The 9,780-nt window shown below is 35.9% G+C and overlaps 1 pseudogene; it reads left to right on the top strand.

Annotated features, from left to right (window-relative positions):
- The first annotated feature begins 91 nt into the window (after positions 1-91).
- On the top strand, positions 92-2,662 carry LOC119605306 (annotated as a pseudogene).
- Positions 2,663-9,780: the final 7,118 nt, after the last annotated feature.

The raw sequence follows: 9,780 nt of genomic DNA, 5'->3' as shown, positions 1-9,780 counted from the left end.
CAAATTTAATTCCTCACGAAAAGTGCAACATCAACATAAATATTCTGCAAATAGAAATACCGATTTGTATAAAAACCCCAAAGCACTCTGAAAACATCAGCAGTCTTTAGGTATTGGAACTGATCGTTGCATCAAACTCTAATCCGTGGACAGTTTTCGAATACTACGCGCTCTGTTGAAGGACAAAACAATGAAAATCGCCATTGTTTTATTAGCCATCGTTGGCTTGGTTGCTGCCAGCAGCATCTCTAAGCACGATGTTAAAATTGCCGATAAGGAATTCTTGGCTAAACAAAAGTTCCTTTTCGAAATTGTTTACCGTGTTGAGGATCCCTTGATGTTCGAGGAATGGATCAAGATGGGCAAATCTTTCACTTTTGACAAATCTCACTACACTGTAAGTTATCACAAACTCCCGAAAATAATTCCTTACTAATTCACTTTAATTTCCAGCACTTTGACATGTACATGGAGAAATTCTACGAAGCCTACAAGCACGATGCTCTTACCCAAGGGTGAATTCTTCGGTGCTTTGGTTAACACCCACCTTAAGCAAGCTATGGTTTGTTCGAATTCTTCTACTATGCCAAGAACTGGGAAGTCTTCCAAAGCAACGTTGCCTGGGCTCGTATGCACTGCAACGAAGGCATGTTCGTCTATGCTTTGACTTTGGCCGTCATCCACCGTGATGATTTCCATGGCTTGATCTTGCCTTCCATCTATGAAATCTTCCCTCAATACTTCTTCAACAGCAAATTCGTTTACGAAGCTGAGAAATTCGATTACGATGTCTGGAGCAAATACATCATGTACGAGAAGGAATACAAGGATATCCTCTACAAGGATTACGCTACCTTCTACAAGAACCACGACAACCACTACTACTATTACTACACCAAGGACTTCAAGATGTGGCAATGGTACAAGATGATGGGTTTGGGCGAACACTGGTACTCTGAGGAACACTTCATGTTGCGCGAAAACTTCGAAGAATACTACAAGGACCTAAATACTTGGAAATCTTTGAAGGCACCAAGATGTTCTTCATGCCTGTTGACTACACCCGTGACATTGAATTCTACAACAAGGAATCGCTTTGTCCTACTTCACTGAAGATGTTGGCTTCAACGCCTACTGGTACTTAACATGGACTACGCTTTCTTCTTGGATGGCAAGACCTACGGTTTGAACAAGGATCGTCGTGGTGAATACTGGTTGTACAATGTCCGCCAAATTTTGTCTCGTTACTACATGGAACGTTTGTCTCACGGTTTTGGTGAAATTCCCGAATTCTCCTACTTCAACACCATCGAATACGGTTACAACCCTCAATTGGTTTACTACAATGGTGTTGGTTACTCTTACCGCAAGAACTACTACGAAGTTGAAAGCTACGGCAAATTCGACTACTACTACAAGGTTATGGACTTCTTCAACCGTTTGGATGAAATCATCACCAAGGGTGTCTATGTCACCTACGAAGGCAAGACCATTGATTTGCGCAAACCCGAATCCATTGAATACATTGGCAGCATCATGCAAGGCAATGTTGACACTTTCGACAAATACTTCTTCAAACTGGTACATGTTCGCCCATATGTACTTCGGTGATGTCCAACACGATTTCGAAGTTTACCCTCATGTCTTCTTGAACTACGAAACCATGATGCGTGATCCTTTGTTCTACATGTTCTACAAGAAGATCGCTTCCGTCTACTACCAATTCTTCTACTATGTCAAACCCTACACTCACGAAGAATTGTTGTTCCCTGGTGTCACCATCAAGGACGTTAAGGTCAGTGAATTGGTTACCTTCTTCGATTTGGTCGACTTTGATGTCACCAACTTGTTGAACGACAAGATGACTTTCGTTGATGGTCAATTCGTTTGGGATAAGACTTTGTTGGCTCGTCAAATGCGCCTTAACCACAAACCTTTCGACTTCGATTTCATTATTGAATCCGACAAGGAACAAAAGGTTGTTATCCGTACCTACTTGGCTCCCAAATACGACGAATTCGGCCGTGTTATCTCCTTGACTGAAAACCGTGAAAACTTCATGGAACTCGACAGCTTGTCTACACTCTTAATCTGGTGTCAATGAATTCAAGCGCTACTCTAAGGACTTCTACTGGACCTCTGAAGACCGCACCTCCTACACTGAATTGTACAAATACGTCATGCTTGCTTTCGAAGGCAAATACGAATTCCCCTTGGACATAGCGAACCCACTGTGCTTTCCCCGATCGTTTGGTCTTGCCCCACGGTTGGGTCAAGGGTATGCCCATGCAATTCTTCTTCTACGTCACTCCCTTCACCGCCGAATACGAACAATTCTCCACCTTCGACTACAAATACTCTTGTGGTATTGGCTCTGGTGTTCGTTACGTCGATGAAATGCCTTTCGGCTATCCCTTCGACCGTGAGATCGACGAATACGAATTTCTTCGTACCCAACATGTACTTCAAGGATGTCAAGATCTACCACAAGAACACCTTCGACAAGTACTTTTGAACACAATACGAAAAGTTCGGTCACTTCGACTACCAATACTTCCATTTAGATATTTTCTAGTGTAAAAGGGTATTTTTAGATGATTTTGACAAGATGTGATAATTAATATTAATAATAAAATAAAAATATATAATTTATTACATCAAATTTATGGTTTTTCATTTAAAGTTTTTGATTTTCAGCGGATTTAGTATTATAATAGTCAGTAGCAAAGCTGCTATTTAATAAAAATGCTTTTCATCGGCAGCACTATCAAGTAAAGCTATACTAGCCTACCTTTACCATTTGAATTTTCCCTGTTGCCATGTTTTTATAACCCACCATCAAAAAAGATGGGGGGTATATGATTTTGTTCATTCCGTTTTGTAACACATCGAAATATTGGTCATAGACCCACAAAGTATATATATTCTGGGTTCCTCATTAATTCTAAGACGATCTAGCCATGTCTGTCCGTCTGTCCGTCTGTCCGTCCGTCCGTCTGTCTGTCTGTCTGTCTGTTGAAAGCACGATAGAGTCCGAATGGAAAGAGCTAGAGGGTTGAAATTTCACACAAATATTTCTTTTAGGTAAGGTTTGTTTGGTATTGAAAATGGGCAATATCGGTCCATGTTTTCGGATAGCCCCCCATACAAGTGGCCCCTCGAAAAGCAGCTGTAAAAGCCATAACTTGTTTAAAATACGAATATAGCGATGAAATTCAACATAAGTAAGTTTCTTATGATCCAAAATCACTATGCAAAATTTTATGAGGATCGGTCCATAATTGACCCTACCCCCCATATAAGATCCCCTTCAGAAAATGACTTTAACGCTCATTACTGGCTTAAAAATACTAGTATATATATGAAATTCCACATAAGTAAGTTTCAAAGAGTCAAAATCTATCTAAAAAGTTTTATGAGGATCGGTCCATGATTGACCCTACCCCCCATATAAGGTCCCCTTCAGAAAACGACTGCAACGCTCATTAATGGTTTAAAAATACGAGTGTAGCGATGAAATTCGACACAAATAAATTTAATATGAACCAATTTCTGTCTACCAAATTTTATGAGGATCGACCCATAATTGACCCTACCCCCCTACATAAGGTCCCCTTCAGAAAATTACTTTAACGCTTATAACTGGCCTGAATATACGAGTATATAGATGAAATTCGACATAAACGCGGTTTGATGGTGGGTATATAAGATTCGGCATAGCCGAATATAACACTCTTACTTGTTTTATTACACTTTTTATATCCTTTTTTGTTTCATATTTTTCCCGTCGTTATTGCTACTTTTACTGCTGATATTGCTAGTGCTGGTGCTACATCTGTTGTTGTTCAAATATCGAAAGAGCTAAAAATATTTTGTTTTGTTTGGTAGCTGCATTTTACGTAACAGTTTTCGTAACAAAAAAAAAACTACTAAAATAACTTTGAAGTTTCATTTGCTTCTTTTGTTTGCGAACGAGTAGATAACAATAAAAGTAGCAACGACCAGGAAAAAACTTTCCATAAATCTAATTGAGAAATAGAAAAACCATGGAAAAACAATATATTTTTATTTGTCCATATGTATGAACAAAATTTTACGTACATAAGTTTTTACCTTGAATTTCTAGTTATGACTATATGTTTGGAATAGTTTGTAGACAGCTGAAAATATTTAATTACAATTTTACGAAAATTCAGAGAAAAAGAGAAAAGTGGCAGGGCATTTTAAAATTAAAAGAAATTATGATTTGCGAAAACAACCTGCATTGCTACAGATCGATCATCTGTTATTCCACGTATCCTTTAGATTACAAATGATACTGAACCCAAATTGGAACAAAAACTAATCTATATCTGAAATATAAGTGAACTATAACTGAACTACAACTGAACTATAACTGAACTATAAACTGAACTATAACTGAACTATAACTGAACTATAACTGAACTGAACTCGAACTGAACTAGAACTGAACTGAACTAGAAACTGAACTAGAACTGAACTAGAAACTGAACTAGAAACTGAACTGGAACTGAACTAGAACTGAACTAGAAACTGAACTAGAACTGACTAGAACCTGAACTAGAACTGAACTAAAACTGAACTAGAACTGAAACTAGAACTGAAACTAGAACTGAACTAGAAACTGAACTAGAACTGAACTAGAACTGAACTAGAACTGAACTAGAACTGACCTAGAACTGAACTAGAACTGAACTAGAATTGAACTAGAACTGAACTAGAAACTGAACTAGAACTGAACTAGAACTGAATTAGAACCTAAACTAGAATTGAACTAGAACTGAACTAGAACTGAACTGGAACTCAACTGAACTGAACTAGAACTGAACTAGAAACTGAAACTAGAACTGAACTAGAACTGAACTAGAACTGAACTAGAACTGAACTAGGAACTGAACTAGAACTGAACTAGAACTGAACTAGAACTGAACTAGAACTGAACTAGAAACTGAACTAGAAAACTGAAAACTAGAAACTGAACTAGAACTGAACTAGAACTGAACTAGAACTGAACTAGAACTGAACTAGAACTGAACTAGAACTGAACTAGAACTGAACTAGAACTGAACTAGAACTGAACTAGAACTGAACCTAGAACTGAACTAGAACTGAACTAGAACTGAACTAGAACTGAACTAGAACTGAACTAGAACTGAACTAGAACTGAACTAGAACTGAACTAGAAACTGAACTAGAACTGAACTAGAACTGAACTAGAACTGACTAGAACTGAACTAGAACTGAACTAGAACTGAACTAGAACTGAACTAGAACTGAACTAGAACTGAACTAGAACTGAACTAGAACTGAACTAGAACTGAACTAGGAACTGAACTAGAACTGAACTAGAACTGACTAGAACTGAACTAGAACTGGAACTAGAACTGAACAGAACTGAACTAGAACTGAACTAGAACTGAACTAGAACTGAACTAGAACTGAACTAGAACTGAACTAGAACTGAACTAGAATGAACTATGAACTAGAACTGAACTAGAACTGAACTAGAACTGAACTAGAACTGAACTAGAACTGAACTAGAACTGAACTAGAACTGAACTAGAACTGAACTAAAACTGAACTAGAACTGAACTAGAATGAACTAGAACTGAACTAGAAACTGAACTAGAACTGAACTAGAACTGAACTAGAACTGAACTAGAACTGAACTAGAACTGAACTAGAACTGAACTAGAACTGAACTAGAACTGAACTAGAACTGAACTAGAACTGAACTAGAACTGAACTAGAACTGAATTAGAACTAAACTAGAATTGAACTAGAACTGAACTAGAACTGAACTGGAACTGAACTAGAACTGAACTAGAACTGAACTAGAACTGAACTAGAACTGAACTAGAACTGAACTAGAACTGAACTAGAACTGAACTAGAACTGAACTAGAACTGAACTAGAACTGAACTAGAACTGAATAGAACTGAACTAGAACTGAACTAGAACTGAACTAGAACTGAACTAGAACTGAACTAGAATGAACTAGAACTGAACTAGAACTGAACTAGAACTGAACTAGAACTGAACTAGAACTGAACTAGAACTGAACTAGAACTGAACTAGAACTGAACTAGAACTGAACTAGAACTGAACTAGAACTGAACTAGAACTGAACTAGAACTGAACTAGAACTGAACTAGAACTGAACTAGAACTGAACTAGAACTGAACTAGAACTGAACTAGAACTGAACTAGAACTGAACTAGAAAACTAGAACTGAACTAGAACTGAACTAGAACTGAACTAGAACTGAACTAGAACTGAACTAGAACTGAACTAGAACTGAACTAGAACTGAACTAGAACTGAACTAGAACTGAACTAGAACTAACGTAAATCTAACATCGAAGTATCGGGTAGGGAACTTCGGTATCAGTTTCCTTCCATGGGAATACGAATTTTCACTTTTTCTAAACAAACATCTCAAATAGTTCTGGTTCTTGAATTCTAAACTTTTACTACATTTCCCACATTATAAGCTGACCTCATTACAAAATCATTTCATGTTTTTTTCATGTCCACAAACCCCTGCCAATAAACAATAATTTTTGTTGACATTTTAATTTATGACTTTGTGAAAAAAACAATAAAGAAAATCACACAAACAGCTAAAGCCAACAACCAAACAAACAATGTGCAACATATAAACAACATTTTAACCTGACCCCCTTTTTGTAAGTGCTTTAGGTTCGTGCGTGTGTATTTAATAACCTCCACCTCCCTCATAACACCAAAAACAACAACAATTTTCTTTAATTAATCAGTTACTCATATAAATTAATTAAGTAAACGCATTTCTATATTTACAGTACAAACCTCTATGTGTACTTAGCAACAACAACAAAAACAAATTGAGTTCTCAAAGTAACCAACACCGCCTCCACCACACTCTTACTATATGTATATGTATGTATATGTTCCGGGATGCGGATATACAGCCACAAAATAAACTTTACAGATCCCTGCAGTTCCCGAGGTAGTGCTTTTAACCAGCATTTATGATCTATGTACAGAAATGATTGACAATTACTTCTTATTCTTTAGGGACTGAATACTGAAGTGAGGCATGAAAAGCTTATCGCTTTACAGAGGATAGATATGTCTCACTATAGTATTGATTACTAGACCCTAAATTAGCGATGGTAGTTTCGCTTGTTTACTTGGATAAACTTTAGTTCGGCTTGGGGTAAAGCGATGTTAGCAGTGCCTTAGGTTTGGTAGGACCTATATCTGAGAGAGTTCTCAGTTCGTGGAATGTATCGGACTAGACTCGCCTGTAATTTCACAGCGGGATCATCTTATCAAATAGATTAGATAGCAAAATGCTCAAGACACTTGAGGACGTTGATGGGTCGCCAGTAGGCCCTCAAGACTCGTAATTACGTCCTTTAAGTTTCTGAGGTTTAAGTAATTAGGCATCACATTTCTAGGCAATAAGCAATTGGAAATCTATGAAAAATGTAGCCTAAAAAGGATACATTGTCTCCTCCTCAAACTAGCGGTTATAGTTCGTAAATAAAATCGTATATGCGTGGGTGTACTTATGTGAGAAAGTACTTATTAGTTTATAAGTCTGGTCTGATATAGTCTCGTCTTTTGGTTTTGCGCGCTCATAAACATCATAATTTGTAATAAATTAAAAAAATTATTTTGCTGCAACAACATTATAACAAGTATTCATACAATTACATGCACAATAAACCTCTACATGCCCCACTTCCTTTGAATATTCTGCTACTTGAAACAAATAATACATAAATAAATGTGTGCGTGTGTGTATATATGGACAATTACATGGCTTTGAGAGTTTAAGTAGTCAGTTTAGATGGGAATAGGGAGAAAAGCTTAATTGCACCATTTCTAAGATAAGCTTTTGAAGGATTTTCATAGGATATTACTCATACAATTAAAGCTTTTAAAACGTTCTTTTGTTGGTCATCAGTGTTGTCCTACGAAGCATATTGAGTTTATAGAGTGTTTAGAAATAATTAATTTAAAGCAATTTTTATAGAATTTCTATGTGGATTTCTCCACTCTGGAAATGGTGTAAACTTTCTGCATAGTTTAAGTGTTAAAAATTAAATAAAATTATAAATATAGAAGAAAAGGAAAATATTCATAATTTCCTCATTTGCAATAGAAAAAAAATACATAAAATATAAATAACTGAAAAACAATCTCACGCTTTAGCAATTAAAGGATTCGTTTTTAGTCTGATTACATATAAGAGAGAGTATAACTGTGAGGAAACCAGGAATGGTAGTATTAGTCTAAGTATTTGTTAGTTATTTTTCATGTTTTTTAACTATAGAGGTACTTTGATTTTTTATCGTATGTATTATGCTTATAGAGAGTTTCTTTATATTTGTTACAAACTTATACATAATAGTACTCTCAAACTCATAATATATTTCATTCATTCACTTATAAGATTTGAAATATTTTCTTGTTTTCTTCTTATAAATTTTATGTTTATTTTCCTTATTGTTTTATGTTACTTCTTGACGAAGTTTTAATATTTATCTGTGTGTTTGTGGGTAAATATGCATAAAACCACATTCGAATGCTATAAATTTAAGATTTTCTTCTAAAATTTCTTGTTATGCGAAGGAGTTAGTTGGTCTTCTTTTTGCAGAATACGCAGTTTTCTTACGTTTTATTGTTATTTTGGTCTAGATAAGTTTGTGTTTTATGCGAAAAAAACAAATGTATACGAAATTTGTTAATAAAAAACTTTTTAATTTAGATTTTTAGGGAATGAAAAGCAAAAAAAAAATTGGAAAAAATGCAAGATCAGAATAATAAAGAGAATTTATGGAAACAAGGGCTGAACTACAACAAGTACTGAACTAGAACTGAACTCAAATTGACCTAGAAATGAACTAGAACTGAACTAGAACTGAACTAGAACTGAACTAGAACTGAACTAGAACTGAACTAGAACTGAACTAGAACTGAACTGACTAGAACTGAACGAGAACTGAACTAGAACTGAACTAGAACTGAACTAGAACTGAAACTAGAACTACTAAACTGAACTAGACTAACTAGAACTGAACTAGACTGAACTAGAACTGAACTAGAACTGAACTAGAACTGAACTAGAACTGAACTAGAACTGAACTAGAACTGAACTAGAACTGAACTAGAAACTGAACTAGAACTGAACTAGAACGAACTAGAACGAACTAGAACTGAACTAGAACTGAACTTGAACTGAACTAGAACTGAACTAGAACTGAACTAGAACTGAACTAAACTGAACTAGAACTGAACTAGAACTGAACTAGAACTGAACTAGAACTGAACTAGAACTGAACTAGAACTGAACTAAACTGAACTAGAACTGAACTAGAACTGAACTAGAACTGAACTAGAACTGAACTAGAACTGAACTAGAACTGACTAGAACTGAACTAGACTGAACTAAACTGAACTAGGAACTGAAACTAGAACTGAACTAGAACTGAACTAGAACTGAACTAGAACTGAACTAGAACTGAACTAGAACTGAACTAGAACTGAACTAGAACTGAACTAGAACTGAACTAGAACGGAACTAGAACTGAACTAGAACTGAACTAGAACTGAAACTAGAACTGACTAGAATGAACTAGAACTGAACTAGAGAACTAGAAACTAGAACTGAACTAGAACTGAACTAGAACTGAACTAGAACTGAACTAGAACTGAACTAGAACTGAACTAGAACTGAACTAGAACTGAATTGGAACTGAACTAGAAC

Source organism: Lucilia sericata, unplaced genomic scaffold (genome assembly GCF_015586225.1).
Source record: "Lucilia sericata isolate MDLA Ls3-8-SP2 unplaced genomic scaffold, ASM1558622v1 Contig000473F_arrow, whole genome shotgun sequence".
NCBI classification, from domain to species: Eukaryota; Metazoa; Arthropoda; class Insecta; order Diptera; family Calliphoridae; genus Lucilia; species Lucilia sericata.
The sequence above is the reverse complement of the archived record's forward strand: the minus strand, read 5'-3'. Positions and strand labels throughout refer to the sequence as shown.